This window comes from Bos indicus x Bos taurus, chromosome 11 (genome assembly GCF_003369695.1).
Source record: "Bos indicus x Bos taurus breed Angus x Brahman F1 hybrid chromosome 11, Bos_hybrid_MaternalHap_v2.0, whole genome shotgun sequence".
Classification (NCBI taxonomy): domain Eukaryota; kingdom Metazoa; phylum Chordata; class Mammalia; order Artiodactyla; family Bovidae; genus Bos; species Bos indicus x Bos taurus.
This window is the reverse complement of record NC_040086.1, coordinates 84,386,301-84,404,611: the sequence shown is the minus strand read 5'-3', so window position 1 is coordinate 84,404,611 and position 18,311 is coordinate 84,386,301. Positions and strand designations below refer to the sequence as shown.

Below are 18,311 nucleotides of genomic sequence, written 5' to 3'. Positions count from 1 at the left end.
CAATGTTATGACACTATTATAATTACTACATGATTGCCTCCATCTCATTCCAGGAAATAAACTTTGCTCTCGTTGGCAATTCATTCATACATCCTGGGCATAAATTGTTTTCACTTGTCTCTCGTGTCCCCAAGCAGCCTACAAGCTGAGTTGAGGTTCAGATCTTCTGGGAGGTAGAGATGGTCTCAGCCCACACCAAACGTTACAGGATCTCTTCATTTTAAAAGCAAGAGAGTCTGGTTAGTTGACATCAAAGGTGTGAATTTAAAGACCTCTGCCACCTGATGAAGATTCTTTAGTGTTAAAACAAGTTCTGGGGCTTCCCTGGTGGCTCAGTGGTAAAGGATCTTCCTGCCAATGCCAGAGAAGTGAGTTCAATCCCTGATCCGGGAAGATCCCACATGCTGTGGAACAACTAAGCCCACGCGCCACAACTACTGAGCCTGAGCTCTAGAGCCCACGAGCCACAACTACTGAAGACCGAGCACCCTAGAACCTGTGCTCTGCAACGAAAGGGGCCAGCGCCATGAGCAGCCCGAGCACCGCATCTGGAGAGTAGCCCCCGTTCGCTGGAACTAGAGAAAGCAGAAACAAAAAGCCAGCACAGGCTAAAAGAAAGAAAGAAAGAAAATTTAAAAACCAAGTTCTGCCTCGAGGCCTTTCTCCCCATCTGCCCTCTTTGGACAATGTTTTCCCCTTCTGTCTAGGAACCAGTTAGTTCTCACTGCTCACGCTGCCTCTTCAGAGAAGCACCCTCAGGCCTCCAGGCAGAACGGATGCCCTACTCCCTGCTCAGTCCATGCCCACACATCTCCACTGGCACTGCCACAGCCCTGATGCAGACATCAGTTGCATAAATGGTAAGTATCTGTCTCCACTAAAATATAAGTTGGATGAAGCCAGAGACCATCTCTATCTTTTTCAGCATTGGAACCCAGGGCCCTTTGTAACTACAACAGCTTGCCTGCAGAAGGTGCTCACTAAAATATTCTGAGTGAAAGAAAGCACCCATTGGCCACTTCGGGGAAGCCCCAAGCTCTCTGAGCCTTGGTTTCCACGTCTGTCAAAGAATCTGCTTGGCCATGGCGTGATTGCAGTGGATACTGCAGTGAGAGCTCTCATGGCACAAAAAGTGAACAAGCAAGCAGGGACTGAGGTGCCACAGTTTCTATCCAAAGCATTTTAGGAGGTGAAAAATGGCCTCCAAGACAGAGTTACACACCAGACATTGTTATTTGGAGCAAAAGCAACCAGGAGGGAGAAAAGGACATATGTTGACTTGGAGGGCAGAAGGAATTCCAAGCTCTGCAGTATCTTTGGAATTCCTGGAGCCCTTTCAGCATGAATCGGGTTACACGGGAGATATATTTGGGTTTTACCATCCACTCAGGGGTGCTTCACGTTGGCCATGGAGATGAATCTTAACTTACTATAAATAGAATGAAGAGAGGTCTGTTGCTAAATTATTTATTGCACATTCCATCTTGCCTGAAGCAATGATGTTTTTAGGTTCCACAAAAGTAGCTGTGTATAGTCTGTAGTCATTACATAAAGGAAACTCTGACAGTTTAGATTATAAACCATAAATTATCTGTTCATCAGCTGGTGAAGAGCACACAGTGTGACTATTGTGTTAGTGCAGGAGACTAGAAATAGATATCTGCAGCTTCTCCCAAACACTCTGTCCACATTTGCCATAAAGATCCACTAATCAATGTTTGTTTTCCATCCTGTAGAATGAAAAGCAGAATTTCCTCTCCTTTACCTGATGGGTCCTGCATGGCTTCCCAGGGCCTGTGGAGAGACAGCCAGGCTTAGAGGAATCTTCCCAACACAATACAGAATAAATTCCTTACAAAGCTTCACATTACAACAGATAGATTGAGAAAGCCCTTCACATTCCTCCCTTTAATTGCAATAGGTTTGAGGTTGAGGGAGATTTCTCAATAGGGAAACAACTCATATACCTCTTTCTCTCTCTTTTTTTTTTTTAATAAATGAAGGTATTTTCCTTTCTAGAAAGGCATTTTTCAGGCCCAAATTTTTATTCCTCTTTTTGTTTCTATCTCCTCCAATCTTTTCCTATAATCAGTTAATAATGATCATTCATTTGGTTATTCATTTAGCAAACATGTATTAATGCCTATCATGGGTTGAACTCACTATCTGTGTAGATAACGCCACTGGCCTTCCTCCAGCTCAGGCTGGGCACCTTGAGCCCCTTCTCCTGAAAGCCTTCTCTTCCTCCAGTGCTCTTATCCTTCAGATCTTAGCTCAGATTTTACCAACCTGGGGACTCTTTTTGATCATCAAGCTGGATTCCACCTCTTTGGTGTCCCCACACCCAATGTACACACTCCATGCTCTCATTTTCCTCTGTCCAACCTCTCCCAGAACTTCCTACATTTTGAATATATCTGGTGACATGTTCCCTACATGGAGTTACATATGCGGATGCATTTCAGCATCACATTAGGGGCTTCCCTGGTGGCTCAGACAGTAAAGAATCTGCCTGCAATGCAGAAGGCCTGGGTTTGATCCCTGGATTGGGAAGATCCCCTGGAGAAGGAAATGACAACCCACTCCAGTATTCTTGCCTAGAGAATCCCATGGACAGAGGAGCTTGATGGGCTATAGTCTATGGAGTCACAAAGAGTCAGACACAACTGAGCAACTAACACTTTTAGTTTTTCACTTTTCATCATCAGATCGATCATGATCGATATGTATTTGTTGAGCTACCAACCTGTTTGCAAACAGTCACAAAATCGAGAGTAGCTTCTGCAGTCGAAGTTTCTTACTCACCACGTAGTCATGTACTCCTCTCTGCAGCCCTTCTCAGAGTGGCTGTCCTCCAGGGCCCTCTCAGGGGGCCTGGGCTGCGTCCAACTTGAGACTCTGCCATCTTTTGGACTGAGTCAGCTGGCAGATGCAGAGCAGAACGTGTCTAGTGGACACCTCGGTCTGGAAGGGACGCACGTCTTGCTCATCCACCATCCTTTGGCCAGAATTAGTCACATGACTCATCAAGGGGAAGGGCAGCTGGAGAATAGAGGGGTGATCCTCTGTTATAAGTGGATGCAGCTAGGATCGGCCACAGGCACCTAAAAGGACGATGAGGATGCTGATGGGCAAAGACATGGGTGGGGGAGGCAAGCAAATAGCATGAGCAAGGGCTGGGGGAGGGAAACAAGAAATAATAATAACAAAACACTAATGATTTGGGGGCTTCCCTGGTGGCTCAGTAGTAAAGAATCCACCTGTCAATGCGGGAGACACATGAGACACGGGTTTGATCCCTGGGTCAGGAAGATCCCCTGGAGAAGGAAATGGCAACCCACATCAGTATTCTTGCCTGGGAAACCCCATGGACAGAGGAGCCTGGTGGGCTACAGTCCATAGAGTCACAAAGAGTTGGACATGACTGAGTGACTGAAACATGCACACACAATGATTTGGGAGGAACTATAATAAATGAAGAGATATCTTATAGAGGCATCTAGTCCCTCAAGGATAATAGGCTGAAGAAAGTTATGGATAGGTTGTTGAGTGGGCAGATAAATGGACAGATGGATTTGCACCTGTGGCTGAGGACCTGCGACATTCTTCTGTAGAGAGGTGCAAGGTGAACTGGGATGCCGGTCCTCCCAGCATCCTATACATCTCTCCCCACCCATCTTGAAGTGGACACATGAGGAACTACAGAAAGGCAGGAACCCCGAATGAAGGGATGAGAGGCTGGATGCCCCTTGAGAGTCTGGTCCTCCAGAGATGCTCTTAGGAAGCCTTTTGACTTTGCTTTCATTCATTTGTGAGTTAGTCTCTCATGTCTTTATCTGCTGCCTCCAGCCTGACCGCAGGACAGAGAAGTGAAGGGAAATAACAGGTGTACTCTACTCGCAGACAATGGCTTCTAAAAGCATGTGCACAGGCTAACAGGATAGAAGTTGAATTCTGAAAGCAAGGTAGAGCTTATCTGGACCCCCATTCATGGAAATGATGAGGACTCTGAAACCCTGGGGTGGGGATGGGGTCCACCACCCATGTGATAAGAGCAGAACAAGGACCCTGGTCTCTCCCAGCTGAAGTGTGTGCCAGGGAATCAGGCCTAAAATGAGAGAGTGAGCGAGTGTGTGAGCAGGTGCTGAGTGCTATGGGGAAAAGGGAAGGCTAAACAGGTGAAGGGGGACCAGAAATGCTGGGATGCTGGCAAGGCACGGAAGGCAAGGTGCAAGAGCTGGGTGACGCTGAGCCAAGTCTTGAAGGAGATGAGAGGTGAACCATGTAAACATCAAGGGAAGACACTATCGGGGTCAATGAGAGGCTCGAAGACAAGGTGTGACATGGAGAATACATTTCAAAAAGATCACCTTGGCTGCTCGGTTGAGAATAGACCTTGAGAGGTAAGATGTGGGGAGACCATTTGAAGGTTATGGGAGTGACCTAGGCAAGAATGATGCACTAAATTCATAATCAAAACTATAATGCTCCAGGCAAAGGCTTGATAGATTGCATACGTTAATCACTTATAAACTAAGCAGAGTAAATATTAAAAACTTCTAATTCTATTTTTCAGATGAGACAAAGAAAAACCAGAATTCAGACAAGGCAAGACCTTCCCCAATGTCACAAATGACATACCTAGGTGTAGTTAATGGCAGAGACACGCTTCAGATTCTAACTTATCATTAATTAACACTAATCATTGTTAATAGTCGATTAACGATGTGATAGTTTCAGGTGGACAGCAAAGGGACTCAGCCATATACATACATGCATCCATTCTTCTCCCGGGGGTAATTTTTTAAAGCATGGAGTAAGATATGAAGAGTCAGAAGAAAATAATAAAACTAGGAAAATTCATCAGACCAGAGAGTAGAAGAACAGATGGGGAGGAAGAGCAGGACCCTGATTCAGGCTCGTTTCTCTGTTTCTCCATCTGAAACTCTCTCCTCCCCTTTTTCCTTGCACCTGTCTTCATCAGAGAGGGTCCTCACCCCGTCCCTCTTGCAGATTAGTAAAGTTGGTGAAAAGCTGATAAGCTCTGCAGACCCCTGGCCTTCCGTCTGCTAGAGCCTGCATTGCGCTGAGGTCGATGCTGCAGTTCCAGGCTCCTTTCTCAGCTGGCTTTGGGCTCTAGTCCGCCGACGCATATCCTGGAGGAGGGACAGGAATGCTAGGGGACGGGAATGCTGGGGTGTTTTCCCTCTCTGTCTTCGCTGCAGCCTTTCCAGCCCAGCTGGTGACCTCGCCCCTGGCCTTGGGCAAACTCACCTCACCCCACTGCCATCCAGTATCAGATGACACTGACTTTCCTTCTTGTGTGAATCTCTGGGTTGCTTTGTTCTATTTATTACTTATTTGGCTTCTCCAATGTAGCTAACACCCTAGATTAAATTCCTCCCATTTTAAACACCGAAAGTGACTTCTGTTTCTCTTGAATGACAGACAGACATCCTTTCCACCAACAGACAACCATGCAATCTCAAGTGTGCCATTTCAAAACCATAGGAGACAGGACTTCAGTTTTGAAGTACCTGCCTTAAGGATGAGTTCCACTGCAGATTGATAATGCTACCCGAAAAAATTCCCTTTGAATAGAAGTCAAACTGTTTGTAGTGAGAAAAGCAATTTTGAAAGAATGATCATCAGTGCCTTTAAAAGTTTTCACGATGAATTAAGACACATTATCATCCACAAATTTTCTAAAAGATTCATCAATATTTAATTTGCTTCTCCAAATCACATTAGGATTAACATTACAAAGCAAACAGGCTTTTGTTCTAAGGAAAAATGTATCAGGGCTATGCAGTGGTTTTATCTGACACCTCTGTTAGCATAATACAGTGGAAGGGAGTATATTTGTGTTTGTACTCACAACAGATTCTGTTTCTGAATTTCTGCCCTTGGCTACTTTTACAAACTAAACATCATTTAACCAGCGGGAAGACACGGTACACAAAACTTTACAGCAGCAGGATATGTTCCCTAATATTTGGCTAATCTTTGGGTGATCTCAAGAGGAGCTAGTGGAAGAATGTTAAGAGTTAGCAGGGGGTATGTGAACCTCTCTTTTTATTACCTGGCTCAGCTAACACTTTGCAAGATGTCATGGCACAAGAATCTAATCATTGCCTCCAGAATCTCTTCACTGCTCTCTTCAGAACAAATCTGTGTCAGGTTCCTAAGTGCTAAGCTTGAATAGATCTGCTCTTAATAATTAATCCTTTCCTTAAAGTGCTTTGATTTTTCAGATTCGGCTGAGTATATATTTGGCAACTCTAAGCCTGTTGTGCCAAAACAAAATTGTAATGTTGATGGGGGGTGCTTAGCTGCTCAGTCGTGTCCGACTCTTTGAGACGCCATGGACTGTAGCCCGTCAGGCTCCTGTGTCCATGGAATTCTCCAGGCAAGAATACTGGAGGGGGTTGCCATTTCCTCCTCCAGGAGATCTTCCCAACCCAGGGATCAAACCCAGATCTCATGCATTACAGGAGGATTCTTTACCATCTGAGCCACCAGGGAAGCCCATTGGTGGGGGATCAGGTGTAAGATTCCAGGCCCCATGAGATTTTAGTGGAAGAAGCTCAGATGTGCTGTCTTAACCCTTGAAGAGAAGCTTGGCAGTTGTCACCTCCCCAGAAGAGGCATATTTAGCCTGAATTAAACACCCCTGCCTGCTGGTTCCCATGCAAACTGTCTTTGCTTGTTCTGTGTGTCTCTTTGTGTACATATGTGTCTTTGCTTGAGCTGTTGCTTTCCTCACTTCACCCCTGTTACTCTGTATTCTTTTCTGAAGATTCAGCCATTGCCTCCTCCAGGAAGCCTTCTTTGATTCCTCTCCCACCCCCAACACCTCCCCACCAACACACACACACCCTGACCCCAGCTTTCCTGCAGCTCCTCTGCTTCCTTCTGCACATAATTCCAAGATGATCTCCTTGTGGGTCTGCAGCTACCTGCAGACTCCGAGTTCCTGCAGAGTATGGACTGTCTCTGGATGCGAGCATGTATACTCAACAGCTGCTCTGTCCCTGTTCCCTGAACACAGCTGAAGGGAGCTGACCAGAGCAGCTGATCATCTTTGAAGTCGAGATCGTGCCTCCAGCAAAACTGCAAAAGGCAGCAGCTCCTCCAGCTCGCGATCTGTGACCATTTCAGGACACAGAGGAACATTCATCTCTCTCCTGTAAAACTGCCTGTGTACCGACGCCGCTTGCTTGCATTCTTCCTTTTCGTTTTGGCTTTCTTCCTGAGAGAATTACACAACCTCCTGTCCTCCTCCCCATGCTGCACCTCCAGCTCTGAAGCCCATGAATAAAGAAAGATAGCTGGGACTCCAGGATCCCGTTACAAATTCAATACGTGCATACCTTTCCCGGGAGCCCTGCAGACTTGCATTTTCTTTAGAATGGCAAAGCTTAACAGGCCTCAGATAGGACTCAGAAACCTGAAAGGGCTTTATGAGGTCGGCCAGGATTGTCTCCTCCTAAATGGGAATGTAATGGATAACACGGGGCTTCCCAGATGGCTCAGTGGTGAAGAATCCGCCTGCCAATGCAGGAGACACAGGTTCAGTTTCTGGGTTTAGAAGATCCCCTGGAGAAAGAAATGGTAACCCGTTTCAGTATTCTTGCCTTGGAAATCCCATGGGCAGAAGAGCCTGGGGGGCTATAGTCCATGGGGTCGCAAAGAGTCGGACAAAGCACACGCGCGCGCGCGCACACACACACACACACACACACACACACACAGAGTAGATAACACTCAGCCAGAACTAGGCCAGGAAAGCCTTCACTATTTGCTTCCTGCAATGCCAGGCCAGTTATTATACTTCATGGCAGCTCGGCCTCTTCATTTCCAAAATAAGGTCAATGCCATGTAATTGCACAGTGCTTGGGAAGGATTAATAACACAATGTTAACGCAGAATCGGGCACCTAATACCCCAAAATGGGTAGAAATGATAACAATAATAATATATTTTTATTCCAAACTGTTAAAGATCAAATTATAAATCCGCCCCGCTCCACTCATATGTTGGAGGCCTAACTCCAGAATGTGACCTTATTTGGAGGGTCTTTACAGAGTTAATCAACTTAAAATGAGGTCACTAAAGTAGGCCCTGTGTGTGTTAGTCTCTTTGTGTTCCCATAGACTATAGCCCTCCGGTCTCCCCTGTCCATGGAATTCTCCATGCAAGAATACTGGAGTGGGTTGCCATTTCCTCCTCCAGGGAATCTTCCTGACCCAGGGATAGAATCCAGGTTTCCCGCAATGCAGGTGGATTCTTTACCATCTAAGCCCCCAGCGAAGTTAACCCAGTATAAATAGTGTCATTATAAAGAGAGGAAATTTGGACACAGGCATGGACAAAGGAGAACTCCGTGTGAAGAAGAAGGCAGTCTGGGGTGATACTTCTATAAGCTAAAGATGCTAATGAAGCCAGCAAAACCAGGTGGGAACATGGAACAGTCTCCCTCAGGGGCACAGAAAGAACCAACCCTGCTGACACAGTGATCTTGGACTTTCAACCTCCAGAGCCGGGAGATGCTGATGAAATCCTGTTGCTCGAGCACCCAGTTTGTGATAGTTTACCTGCGCTGAAACTGAGAACAGAGACGTTCCACTGGAATGACAGCACAGCAAGGGAGGCAGAGCCGGACGACGCTGCAGTTAGTGTGAGTCTTTCTGGAATGAAAACCCTCATTGCTGTCTACAGGTAACATATTGCTTGCCATGGTCTCCATCCACACCCCGCATGTCCCCTTTCTCCAGCCCCTGTCCTGAGCCCCTTCCTCTGAACACTCAAGACACACCACCTCATTTTTCTTTGACACATTCTCCTCTCCTGCCTTGCACTTCAGTTAGGATGACAGACTTCCCAGGAGAGATCCTAATTTAACTGATCTAGGGTGGGGCTCAGAAAATCACACTTACTTTAAATGCTCTTAGAATGATCTTCATATGCAGGGGAGTGAGGATTCTGCCTTACCCCAGGCCCTGAGAGCAGGTCCACAGCCTCCTTCCCTGGTATCCACTGCATGCCATCCAATGGGTGTCCCAGTGGGTGGGAGATGAGTGGACTGAGTCCTAGGTAACAGCTAAATATACCTCTGCAATGCTCCGACCCTGTGGTACCCATTCATCAGTCATGTGCACTTGAACCATCAGGGAAGAGGCCTCACTGCCCACTGCTCGTCCACGCTGCCTGTCACCCACGCTTGATGCCACTCCAGGAGCTTCCTTGCCTTCAGAGATCAGAAATCACTTAGCTCCACACACTAGGGTAAGACCCACTGTACCTCCAGCAGTTCCCAGCCAGCAGCACTTCAGAAAAATCCCACAGGTCACTTTCATATCTCTTCAGAATGAGAACCTTCTGGTGTGGATAGACTGTCTTTTCTGAAATAACAACAATAATAACAAATCAATCAAGAGTCAAGCAAACAAACCCTCTCCCTGTTGAAAATAACTGAGTGTCTCCCCATCACTTTTTTTTTAATATCGACTATATTTCTTGTGCTGTACACTATGCCTTTGTAGCTTATTTTATTTTATTTATTTATTGGCTGCATCGCTTGGCATGTGAGATCTTAGTTCCCCTAGCGTGCTAAGTTGGTTCAGTTGTGTCCTAGTCTTTGCAATCCTATAGACTGTAGTGCAGTAGGCTCCTCTGTCCATGGGGTTCTCTAGGCAAGAATACTGGAGTGATTTGCCATGCCTGCCTTCAGAGGAATCTTCCCAACCCAGGGATCGAACTGGAGTGGCTTGCCATGGGGGGATCTTCCGACCCAGGCATCGAACCTGTGGCTCCTGCATTGGCAGGCAGATTCTTTACCACTGATCCACGGGGAAGCCCCTTAGTTCCCTGACCAGGAATCAAACTTGCACCCTTTGCTTTGGAAGTGTGGAGTCTTAACCAGTGAACCGCCAGGGGAGTCCGAACATCACCTGTTTTTAAAAGTTTAAACACTTTATGCGATCTGTCATGGCCTTTGCCATCCTCACTAGCAAAGAAGCTAATCCTTTTCCTTCTCCTGTTGTGTACATGCTGACGTGGGGATAGCTCTCTCTCCTGCAGCAGCCTTTGTCCTGCCTTAGGGCTTCTGCTCCTGTTTGTTCCTTCTGCCTGGACTGTGTCCTTCCCTGTGGACCCACTTGGACTACTTTATCAACACTTGGCTCAGGAATCTCCTTTCCTGAACCCTCCCCACTTAAAACTCTCCATCCGCACCCCACTCCCAGGCGGCCTGGGTCCTCCGGGCTCCTTTTGGCACTCTGGGTTTGTTCTGACAGCCCTTGTTTGTGACGATGTATTTATATGTTCACCTGCCACAATGGTTTGTGGTCCTGAGCACACAGACTGTCTCATTCAAGTCTTTGTCGCCAGCATTTAGCCCAGCATCTGGTACACATTAGATACCCAGCAAACATTTGTTGAACGAATGAGTAAATCACATTCATTGATATTTACGAGTGCTTCACAGTTTACAACATGCTTCAAACGGCACATGGTATGAATAAAAGGGTAAGAAAGTTCACACGGCTCTAGTGGTCCTTCCTGTGAGGGCTCCTGCCAACCCTGACTCAATTTTAAACGAGCTACTCTTCTCCAAGGTCTGCAATGGAAGGACAGCTGTTGCGGGGCGGGGGGAGGCGGGGAGGGTGTTGGTTTTTAAACTTGGGCAAAGGAGGATGAGTTCAGATGTGCTGGGGCAGAGAGGGTGACCAACTTCCTTCCACTGCAGTGTGATTGACCCCATGACCTCAGCCACCCCCTCCTCCAAGCCAAATCCTGGAATTCTGCCATTTACAAGGAAAAGAAAGAAAGAAAGTCACTCAGTCGTGTCCAACTCTTTGTGACCCCATGGACTGTAGCTGACCAGGGTCCTCCGTCCATGGGATTTTCCAGACAAGAATACTGGAGTGGGTTGCCATTTCCTTCTCCAGGGAATCTTCCTGATCCAGGGATCAAACCTGGGTCTCCCACACTGCAGGCAGACTCTTTATTATCTGAGCCACCAGGGAAGCCCGTTGGCTTTACCAGGAAAGGTTAGCACAATTAGCAAATGTGCCTCTGGCCATGCAAAGGGACGGGTGGTGGTGTTCCTATCTGTGAGCACAGGCTCCTCTCCCAGATCAGTCATATCCTGAGCACAAAAGGCTGTTTCCTTCCAGTTTGTCCCACCCCAGAGCACTCAGGGGGGTTCAGTGTCCACCTTGAGTCTTGGCCCATCACCAAGACTTCTAGTGAAGTCATTTGGAAGAGGTGAGGGGTACCGAATTGGGAATCACACAGAAGGAGAACTGGGTTTCCCAGGTAGTGCTGGAGGTAAAGAGCCAGCCAGTCAATGCAGGTGACATAAGAGAGGAGGGTTCGATCCCTGGGTCGGGAAGATCCCCTGGAAGAAGGCATGGCAACCCACTCCAGTATTCTTGCCTGGAGAATTCCACGGACAGGGGAGCTTGGTGAACTACAGTCCATGCGGTCACAGAATTGGACACGACGGAAGCAACTTGGCATGCACGCACAGGAGAACTGGCTTCAGGGCAGTTCCTGGACAGGGCCTCCTCGCCTGAGCCCCAGAGAGACTCCTGGACAAATAGGAGCCCAGCTCCTGAAACACCCCCAGCTTGGCCCCCTCCCTCAAGTCCAGGGCGTGAGAGCATTAAAAGACACTACTCTCACCCACATTCTGCCTCCGGAATTGTTTAGGCCAGTTCTCGTCTGTCCATTTCACTCTTGCTTCGTCTCTTCTGCTTTCTTTCCAGATTTTGTCCTCTTTTGGCTCCAGTTCTTCCTCACCTTGTGTGGATCAACAACTCAGCTTCAAATTGGTCTTCTCAGCTTCAGCAGCCACCGCTCCACCCACTGCCCTCACCCAGCCTGCCTCCCACTTATGCCTCTAACAGCCGCAAGGCCACCCATATTCACCAGACTCTGCCTCCCGGTTTCACAGGTGAAAACCACGGTAGCAGGATGCCCAAACTCCACTGAACTTTGAGTTTTGTCTAATTTGTGCCAGTCCAACAAGGCCTCTGTCCAACGGGGAGATGTGTCTCTCTCTGAAGCTGTCGTTAGCCCAAGAGGTGGCATCAAGCCCAGGCTCACTGCCTAGCTCCAGTCAAAGCCAAGCTGATACCTTGTCTATGAAATTGGGCGGCTCCTTCTTTTATCTCTTGGAAAAACTGATCACTAAGAAGCTTACAACCAGATGGAACAACCTCCCACCCCCCAACTCCACCCTTTGCAAAGGAGTTAAACCTTTTTGTGTCTTGATCACTTACTTTACCCTGATCTCATTCTACTTGTTTTGCCTTACTCTGTTATGATTTGCTTCTGTCTAATTTTTGAATTCTCAAATCCTTAGGAAGGGGGATTAAAAATAAGCAAATCAATTAAATGGAATGATTAGACTCAATGGAGATTAGCCATAACATGATGACATTCTATATTCTCTAAGAAGTCTCTGAGATGAAAATTAATTGGGAACTTTGAAATGAATCAGATAACCAGACACATAAATGAATCCTGGAATCACAGATAGGCAGCCATGGAAGGGAATTTTGAGGTTTCCTAATCTAACATTTGGGGTTTCCCTGGTGGCTCAGTGGTAAAGAACCCACCTACCTATGTAGGTGACATGGGCTTGATCCCCTGAATCAGGTAGAGACCCTGGAGAAGGAAATGGCAACTCACTCCAGTATTCTTGCCTGGGAGATCCCATGGACAGAGGAGCTTAGCGGATAGGATCACGATGTGTCTGACATGACTTAGCATCTGAGCATGCAAACTAATATTTGCAATTTAAGGATGGGAATATAAAAACTAAATACCAGAAAAAACTCACCCAAAAGTCAGGAGTGAATGTACGTCAAAGAGTATATCCTTTATAAAGATAACATACTTTATTCAATAATCCATTTTTTAAAAAATCAAACTACTACTATTGGTTCCAAACAGGAAAAGGAGTACGTCAAGGCTGTATATTGTCACCCTGCTTATTTAACTTATATGGAGAGTACATCATGAGAAATGCTGGGGCTGGAGGAAGCACAAGTTGGAATCAAGATTGCCGGGAGAAATATCAATCACCTCAGATATGCAGATGATACCACCCTTATGGCAGAAAGTGAAGAAGAACTAAAGAGCCTCTTGATGAAAGTGAAAGAGGAGAGTGAAAAAGTTGGCCTAAAGCTCAACATTCAGAAAAGTAAGATCATGGCATCCGGTCCCATCACTTCATGGGAAATAGATGGGGAAAGAGTGGAAACAATGGCTGACTTTATTTTTCTGGGCTCCAAAATCACTGCAGATGGTGATTGCAGCCATGAAATTAAAAGACGCTTACTCCTTGGAAGGAAAGTTATGACCAACCTAGACAGCATATTAAAAAGCAGAGACATTACTTCGTCAACAATGGTTTTTCCAGAGGTCATGCATGGATGTGAGAGTTGGACTATAAAGAAAGGTGAGCGCCAAAGAATTGATGCTTTTGAACTGTGGTGTTGAAGAAGACTCTTGAAGAGTCCCTTGGACTGCAAAGAGTCCAACCAGTCCATCCTAAAAGAGATCAGTCCTGGGTGTTCATTGGAAGGACTGATGCTGAAGCTGAAGGTCCAATACTTTAGCCACCTGATGCAAAGAGCTGACTCACTGGAAAAGACCCTGATGCTGGGAAAGATTGAGGGCAGGAGAAGGGGACGGCAGAGGATGAGATGGTTGGATGGCATCACTGACTCAGTGGACATGGGTTTGGGTGGACTCTATGGACTCCGGGAGTTGGTGATGGACAGGGAGGCCTGGTGTGCTGTGGTTCATGGGGTCGCAAAGAGTCAGACACGACTGAGTGACTGAACTGACTGACTACTATGGAAAGGACGGTGTAGCAATGTGGCTTCAGACAGCCCTGACCCAAGATGTACGTTCCTCTCCATGCAATGTAGATCCTTGTACGCACTTCAGAGGGTTGTCCTAATGACCAAATGAGACCTGACCTGTGCAGCCTTCAGTGTAATTCATGCCATCTAGCCAAGCTAAGGAGTGTCAGCTATGTGTTTCCAGTGTCCGGGCTCTCAGCATGACATTCTTTGCCCTTGTGATAGAGCAGAAGAATCTAGCATCCCAGCCATTGAGATATTGGGATTACAAGCTCTGAACTATTGCCCTCACTCCATCAGCTTCCAGTTACAAAGGGAGGTCTTGAGTGAATCACTGATTGGAAAACTCTTATGGTTACATAGTAGCAATTGTTCTTGGTCAGTTGCTAAGTCATGTCCAACTCTTTGCCACCCCATGGACTGCAGCATGCCAGGTTTCCCTGTCCTTCACCGTTTTCCTGAGCTTGCTCAAACTCATGTCCATTGGAGCTTTCCTGGTGGCTCAGTCAGTAAAGAATCCACCGGCAATGTGGGAGACCTCGGTTTGATCTCTGGCTTGGGAAGATCCCTTGGAGGGGGGCATGGCAAAACACTCCAGTGTTTTGCCTGGAGAATTCTGTGACCAGAGGAGCCTGGCGGTCTGCAGTCCATGGGGTCGGAAGGAGTTGGACATGACTGAGTGACTAAGCACAGCACACAGCACATGTCCATTGAGTCAGTGATGCCATCCAACCATCTCATCCTCTGTCACCTCCTTCTCCTTCTGCCCTCAATCCTTCCCATCATCAGGTTTTGGGTTTTTTTCCAATGAGTGGTGGCCAAAGCATTGGAGCTTCAGCTTCAGCATCAGTCAGTCCTTCCAATGCATACTCAAGGTTAATTTCCTTTAGGATTGACTGGTTTGATCTCCTTGCTGTCCAAGGGATTCTTGAGAGTCTTCTCCAATACCACAATTCAAAAGTATCAATTTGAATTTCGAATCTATTATAATAGTGGTTAACACAGGACAAATTTACTTTAAAAAAAACAAAAAACAAAAAACATAAAGCTGGGACACACAACTTGGCTCTGTACTAGAGAATCAATGATTCCATTACAGAGAAAATCACACATCAGATTGGGCCTAATATGATCCTCCTGGTGCCAGCACAATGGATCAATATAGATGGATAAAATGTCCAATTTGCTGCAGTGATAGCTATGTATATTTCAGACAGAGTCACCAAACTATTAAAATCAGACAGCCTAGAGTTTGATTTTATTTTTCTTATTATCTTCAGATAACCTCCCATGCTAACATAACCTACCAAAGACAAAAACGGTGCAAGTGTAAGGAAAAGAGAGTTTTTTCAATCCTTGTCGCCGTGAACCTTTGGTTCTGCCAGACCGTCTTCCTCACCTAGCTTTGGGTATTTCACCAGCTCTGGGCCAGAGAAGCTCTGGAACTCTATTTTTTTCCTACAGTGCCTGTTTGGGCAAGGCTTTGAATCTCCATGTTCTCATATTTAAAACAGGAAAAACAATATCCACCTTGCTAGGATGTTTGAGAGTCGGACAAAACTTACAGTTTCCAATACACGGTACAGTTTCCAGTACAGCTCGTGTGTGCTGTATGGGCTCAGTCGCGTCCGACCCTTTGTGACCCTATGAACTTCTTTGTCCATGGGATTTTCCAGGCAAGAATACTGGAGCAGGTTGCTGTTTCCTCCTCCAGGAGATCTTCTAAACCTAGGAAGCAAGCCCGCATCTCTAGCATCTCCTGCATTGCTGGCAGATTCTTTACTGCTGAGCCACAGGGGAAACCCCGTAGCGGAAGCATAATAATAGTGGCTTATTCATCCTAGCCTCTTTCTCTTTGCCTGTAGAATTAGCTCTTCTAGAATGTGTTCATGTCTCTTCTCTATCTAAATCCCATTTATTTTTCAAGACCAGATTAAGGCAATGCATCCTCCTGGATACACTCCTGGGAAGTGTATGGACACTTCCCAGTCCATACAGACCTGGCGCTTCGAATTTCTAGCACGTAATGTTAGAATTACCTACTTATAAGATTAGAGAAAGGTACTGGTATGTGACATTCAAGATGGCAGCAGGCTTGCCATCCATGTTTTATTTGTTCTCCCTACCCTTCTCCTGTTATTCTAGTCATGCTAGATCAGCCCACAGCCATACTACTTATAAATACTGTAATTAGTGTAAACTATGTTTTTTGAGAGGCAGATCTGTGTCTTATTCTCTGAAGTCCTAGAGTCTAGCACTGTTTCAGAATCATAGCAGAATCCCAGGTGCATAAATTTCCTAGGGCTGCATAACGAAGTAGCACAACTTGGGTGCCTAAAAGTCTATTCTTTCACTGTTTGGTTCAAGAGGCTAGAAGTATAATAAGGTGAGCCATGCTCTTTCCAAAGATCCCTTCAGGGAGGGCCTTTCCATACTTCTTCCAGCTAGTAGCCCCAGGAATCCCTTGGCTTACAGCAGTATCACAGTCCTCTTTATCCCTATTGCCACGTGGCATTCTCTCTGTGTGCAAGCCTGAGTCCTCACAAGAATCATCTTTAACAACCTTATTTCTACAAATAGTCTCTAAGGCAACCCAGGCTTTTTCTAGCATGAATCTCAAAAGTCTTCAAGCTTCTACCCATTATTCATTTCAAAGCCATGTCCACAGTTTTAGGTATCTGTTACAGGGCACACTACTCTTGATTCCAAACTCTGAATCAGTCAGGATTCTTGAGAGAAAGAGAACCAACAGCATGTGTGTATCTGTCTGTCTCTCTGTATGTATGTGTCTGTAGATAGATAAATGATAGATGGATAAACAGATATATAAGTAGATTTATTTTAAGGAATTGGTTCATGCAACTGTGGGGCTGGCAAGTCTAAAGTTTTCAGCACAGCCCAGCAGCCTGAACACTCAAGCAGGATTTCTAGGCTGCAGCTTTGAGGCAGAATTTCTATTCCTTCAAGAAACTTCAGTTTTTGCTCCTAAGGTCTTCAACTTATTAGATGAGGCCCACCCACACTATCAAAGGTGATCTTCTTTAAGTCCACTGATTAGAGATGTTAATCACATCTTCAAAATATCTTCACAGTAACATCTAGACTAGTGTTTGATCAAAGAACTGGCACCAAAACCTAATCAAGTAGTCACACAGACTTAACTATTGCATAGGGCTTGGAGTCCTGGTTAAGTTTTTACCTTTGTCATTAACTTACTTGGAATCACTGCTAATTCATACTGCCTTTCGTTTACTCCACTGTAAAAGGGAAAAGTTTGGAGCAACTCCAGACAATCCCATCAAGCTCTAAAATCTATACTTTATACAGTGTAGACTCCAGCTTGCCCTGAACTGCTCCCCTTCCTTCTGGAGCTCCTCTGTCCATCAGTCATTGATTTCACTATCATTCCTGTCCATATTCCCTTTTCTAAACCCCCTCCCTCCTCTAAGCCTACTTCTTAGCTAACACTATAGCTAACACTCAGAGGCATGAGGTGGGGAGACTTGACATGGATCATAATAAACATGCCACTCTCAAGGAGCATTTCAGTGGGTAAAAGAATACACCTGCAATGCAGGAGATGCAGGTTTGATCCTTGGGTCAGGAAGATCCTTGGGTCAGTTGCATGGCAACTCACTCCAGTATTCTTGCCTGGAGAATCCCATGGACAGAGGAGCCTGGTGAGCTACAGTCCATAGGGTTGCTAAGAGTGGGACGTGACTGACATGACATAGCACACATGCACTCTTGATGGAAAGAAAATTTATCTTGGTTAGTTATTTATTCAGTGGGATGAGAGGACAAATGCTGTCTCCTTGAATGATACAAAATAAGAGAACAAACCACTTTGTTAGGCCTAAGCTGGAAACAAACAGAAGACTGTAGACACAACACAGTTCCAACCCCATGAGTCATTTGAATTACCTGATGAACAAATTGAGCAGATACAGGGCAATGGGCTATAATGTGCACACACAGATGCCACTTGAATCCTGTACATATGGCACCTTTTTTTACAGACATCTTATTTTCTTTAGCCCCAAAGTCTTCCTAATATTTCAGATTCACGCTGTGATTTTTTTTTTTTTAGCAGAATGAAATGACAGCAGCTCATAGTTATATCAGTGATTATATTCTGCTCAGATGAGAATGATTATGAGTTCCAAGCTCCTAGGGAAACCTCTAGCAACCATCAGGAAAACAATTTCTTTGTGTAAAATAATTAGATAGAGCATTTTTAGTGAAGAAGTTAAAAAAGAAGGCTGTGAGGTCTCTTGGATCTGAGGAATTTTGTCCCTGTCATCCATGAGCTAAAGGGTTAAGTCCCTAAAGCCTCAGGTTCAGTTCAGTTCAGTTCAGTCACTCAGCTGTGTCTGACTCTTTGCAGCCCCATGAACTGCAGCATGCCAGGCCTCCCTGTCCATCACC

General features: G+C 45.9%; 1 long non-coding RNA gene across 8 annotated transcripts in view; it reads right to left on the bottom strand.

Moving 5' to 3' along the window:
• Nucleotides 1-1,451: 1,451 nt before the first annotated feature.
• Nucleotides 1,452-18,311, bottom strand: part of LOC113901553 — a 44,237-nt gene continuing 27,377 nt past the window's right edge. For 3 of the 8 annotated variants that reach the window (XR_003513468.1, XR_003513469.1, XR_003513472.1), the window contains 4 exons: nt 8,504-9,404; nt 7,374-7,599; nt 2,806-3,104; nt 1,452-1,794 (listed from right to left, as the gene is read on the bottom strand). This is a non-coding gene — a long non-coding RNA (uncharacterized LOC113901553). Of the gene's footprint in view, nt 1,795-2,805; nt 3,105-4,997; nt 5,157-7,373; nt 7,600-8,503; nt 9,405-18,311 lie in introns of all 8 variants that reach the window. The other 5 variants (XR_003513471.1, XR_003513473.1, XR_003513470.1 and 2 more) reach the window with 5 other exon arrangements.